General features: G+C 39.0%; 1 protein-coding gene across 1 annotated transcript in view; it reads left to right on the forward strand.

The window, feature by feature from the left end:
* gstcd (glutathione S-transferase, C-terminal domain containing) overlaps positions 1-4,667 on the forward strand; it is a 52,725-nt gene that overhangs the window by 12,107 nt on the left and 35,951 nt on the right.

The raw sequence follows: 4,667 nt of genomic DNA on the forward strand, positions 1-4,667 counted from the left end.
GGAGGGATCAGTGGAAAGCACCAAAGTTGAGCCTTTTTTCATCTGTCATCAATAGGAAGAGAAAAAGGCAGGAAGAAACGATAAAGCCGATAAATTAAAATGAGGTCGATAATTTTCATTTATCATGCGATTAATTGATTTATTGTTTATCGCAACAGGCTTAAATGTAGTATTCAGAAACCAAAATAAACTTTCTATTTGTACAGCCAGCCTATTTCCAGTGCTGTGAACTTCCCTCAAGGAGTGTTGATGACACACTTGGATTCAGATGCATCTCTAGATTTCTTCACTCTGTATCACCCAAGTTGTCACCCTTTGCATATTTGAACAAGCTTTTGCAGCAGAAGATAAGCAGAGGCAGCTTCTCAGACGTAGATATCCCCCTCAGCCCCACTAACTCGGCTTCTCAGTGAGCTGTTAGTCTGTCTTTCTTCCTGTCCTCTCCCTGCATAGATATTTCTGTGATTTCCTGCTGGCTCGAGCTTTATAAGAGTGTGATTATGAGTGGCAGGGACGATGAGGGCAGTAAGAGGGTAGGTGTTGGTGTTGGTGGTGGGGCGGGTGTTTTTGTAGTTTGGATGAGACGGAGTGAGCTGGGTGGTCAGGACGGGATGTGTCTCATATTTGCCACGTCGGTAGATGAAATTTCAGTCAGGCCCAGATGTGCACAAATGACAGTTTTCATGCCGTGTTGAAATCAGACATTAAAACTAAGAGGAATGCCTGCACGTACCGACACAATAGCCACCATTCTCTCTCTGCTTAGAGGGATTAGAAAGATGGCTACGTGTCGCCACTATTTTGTCTGGAGTGCAGCTGTTGTGCTTTCTTGGCCGATGTGTGTGGGTGTGTGTGTGTGGGTGTGTGTGGGAAAGAGCACTTTGACAATCGATCGTTCTGTTGCTGCTGACCAGAGGCAGCCGTTACCATCTCTCTTTCGCTCTCTCCTTCTCTCTCTCTGTTATCTACATGATAAATGGCTCATAAACTCTGTCACTTTCTCATTTTCTCACACGAGTTAACACCAACTGATGCCCGTCAGTCAAGCTGTCAGTGCAATGAGGTGTAAACTTTTACCTGAATGCAGACCCAGGATTAAGATGATTCTCTTTCCATTAAGGTTCAACTCAGCCTTTGAATCCAAGAGCAGGAATGACCCAGAAAGGAATTTCTAGCAAAAAAAAAAAAAGAAAAGGAAAAAGAAAAAGGGAGTCAGCTGCTTAAAAAACAAAAACAGAAAAATATGTGATTTTCTGTTGAAGTAATTGGTCTCATAGGGAAGCTGTTGTTGGAAAAACAGGGATTACAGACACAGACAGTGTGTTCCAGTGGAAATGTTAAGCTTCAAGCTGTGATTCTTTCAGCTAAAAGTTTTTTTTTAAATGTTGCCTTACGGAGTGATTTAATTCAAAGTTCCTAGGATATTCCCAAATCTTTGAAGAGCTTTGTCTTGACTTGACCTTTCCTCAGGGCTTATTGGGCAGCTGGAGCCATCTATATTAGTATGAATGTTACTACTGAACATAAAGGCTTTTCAGTCATACAGGAAGATGTGGATTTGGGTCATTTTGAGGAAGACCCTTAATCGGCGTTATGTTTTATCATATATAGATGATCCATTAAAGAGTCATATCTGTGTTTACTATTATCACTGCAACCATTGACTACTTGTTGCCACTAGTAACAAAATAAATCTACGGAATTATAGTGAATTAAAGTTAAGAAAAACAAAAGTAATAATTCTGAGAGCTAGTATAGACAAATGTAGACATTTTATAGATAAAATAACACTCATTCAAAACCAGACAAAGGTTACATGTTGTGCAAAGACACCTGTTTTCCTCCCTGTATGAACTTTTCCTGTTTTATACCTGTTAGTATTTTCAAAACTTTTGGGCCATTCCTTCAGACAGAACTGGTAGAACTAAGTCAGGGTTGTAAGCCATCTTTGAAATATGGCTATTTACAAAAAGGACAATGTGCAACGCCAACATAAACGTCACCATTACATATGTCGTACCAGATCGCAGCTTTACGCTAATAGACATCTACTCTCCATTGGCAGTTTGAGACAGGAAGAGAAAGCTTAGAAACGGATTCGAATCGAAATGAGAATTTTGCTCAGACACCTTTCAGCTCTGATCACTACTTTTTTAAAGATTTTTTTTGGCTCTAGTGGCTTTTATTTGATAGTTAATTGACAGGGAAGTGGGTAATGAGAGAAGGGGGAAGACATGCAGCAAAGGTCGCCAAGGCCGGGAATCGAACCTGCGTCGAGGACTAAGGCCTCCATATGTGGGTTGTGCTTAACCCCTGTGCCACCACAGCACACCTATGATCACTACTTTTCTACAGTATCTGACTGATATCAGTTCTTTGCTGTGGCCACTCCAAAAATTGACCGAAGGTTTAATACAAACAATGTAATCTCATAGGTATAAATTCTTATGATCCTTTAAAATGGGTGTAAACAGGTCCCTAATCTGATCCTGATATCAGATCTGGATCAGATTAGATTTATGCCTACACAAGAGTAATAAAAGTAACTGATTTTCTTGCATTACTGTGCTAATAATAATATTGACTATGAAATGTGTGTATATTGTGTAACATAAATTGCTTTGGTTATCCCCGCTCAAGAGAATCTTTCTAAAAACTGATGCCGTACATTTTTATTCGGTATTAAGATGCACCCCATAAAGGAGATAAATTGTGATAACGGAATGGAGCAGCACTGCAGCTGGAAGGGTAATGTAGAAAATTGTTGCCTGTAGAGTTAAACCAGTACGCTGAGCCTGAGAGCATGTAAGCGCACAGGTGTCCTTAAAGCCCTCTTTGCTTTAATGACACCACCAGCACCGCAGGAGCTGCTGTTTTGTGCTAATGCTGTCGTTCTGTGTTGGCCCAGATTTCTCTGATAATGCTCCAAAAGGTTCTTGTAATGTCAGGGGCTTTTGTTTTTATCAAATTTCTAAAAAAAAAAAAAAAAAAAGGTACTTGTAGAAAACTTTGAGGTATATTTGAGCTCATTATCCAGCTCCATTTTCTCTTTTCCAGTCATAAAAGCTGTGAAAAGGGGGAGGGGCTCATTATCTTTAGCTGTTTCAGTGATTGCTGCTTCTGCAGTATTTAGTGACTGCTTTTATGCATGGATATGAGAGGTCTTATTTACTCAGCATATGTTGCGGTTATGATTATTGTTGAAGTTCAGTTCAAACAAAGAGGTATAAAAAGTCTATCTCAGCAGCTCTTGAAATTTGGTAGCTGCATCCTCGGATGAACAGCAGCATGTTTTACAAATTCTAATTAATTTTCAACAAGAACTGACAAAACGCAGGGCCATTAAAACACCAACCAGTATCTGTGCTGCATTAGGTGGTGGAGCAACCTTTAGCAACGGTAACTTGAAATCAGCAGTTATAATATTTATCAATGTTTGTTGCACAACAATACAGGTTTACCCTTCTTTTTACAAAGACTTTTGCAGAGACTCATTTGTGCACACTCTTACTTCTTTTGTCAGTCATTCTGTTATAGATTTGCTGCTGTGTTTGGAATTATTGTCTTGTTAAATGACAATAATTTAATTGAAGCTTTAGCAGCTGGACAGATGGCCTCACATTTCAATCTTGCATATTTTCTTATACAGAGTGGTCCACGGTGTGCCCAGCTCCTGGAAATAGTTTCCATCTTGGCTTGCTTTTTGGTTCATGCAGACACAACTTAAGAAAGACAAATCTCTTTCTTAGGAATCCCAAGATGGGAATTTAAGATACTGATGAATTGCTTTGGAGCCTGCAATGCAAATTGTATTTCTTTTTTCTTTCTCTTTTTTAATTTTGCATTTTGTTGGAACACCGCGCAGCCTGCCCTTTGCTTGAACTTGGTATGCCCACTCCTGGGAAATTGGCCCCAGCATAAAATATTTTTCACTTGTCTGCAATCTCTTGCTGCAGAAAGATGAACTGCACATTGTTGAGCATGGCCTTACATCTGGCACAGATTGATGGACAGCAGCAGTTGTTCTAAAATCACTGTTGGAGTTTCTCCTCTTGCATCATGTTGACACACTCCTGAATGTTCCAGACTGCTTCTTCTTCTTCTTCTTCTTCTTCTATAGAAACGCTCCAACTTGGTGAATTATCAGTTCATTCAGTTCATCAATACAGGTGAATCTCAGTTAATTGGAAAATTGTCAAAGAGCTCAATCATTAAATTAATTCAATCGTAAACATGATACTCTTATAGATTCATTCTACACCCATTTATGGTGAGCTATTAAGCGGAAGCAACTTGAGCTGGGTTACTATCTCAGCAGAGGCACCACATTAAAGCTGTAGTTTGTGAAAATAAATACCCTGACCAAGTATTGAGTCCATATTCTGTTTAGTACATTGAGAATATTTGCAGGAGAACCACATTTCTGTATTAAAAAAAAAAAAAGTCTTTATCCTTTAGTTTTCTAGCATTCTTTTTTCTTTTTTTTTCAAGCAACATTTGACATTACGGCAGGATGGTTTTCATGCTCCACTTTTGTGATCGATAATTACTAGAATACTAATGTTAGAGCACTGACTTGACATTGTAGTTAAGACATACTTGATAGTAGAATAAGGTTTGTTACCCTTTTTAGCTTATTTAAATTTTCTGACATCTTACGTTACTAT

Source organism: Poecilia formosa, unplaced genomic scaffold, assembly GCF_000485575.1.
Source record: "Poecilia formosa unplaced genomic scaffold, Poecilia_formosa-5.1.2 Scaffold206, whole genome shotgun sequence".
Classification (NCBI taxonomy): domain Eukaryota; kingdom Metazoa; phylum Chordata; class Actinopteri; order Cyprinodontiformes; family Poeciliidae; genus Poecilia; species Poecilia formosa.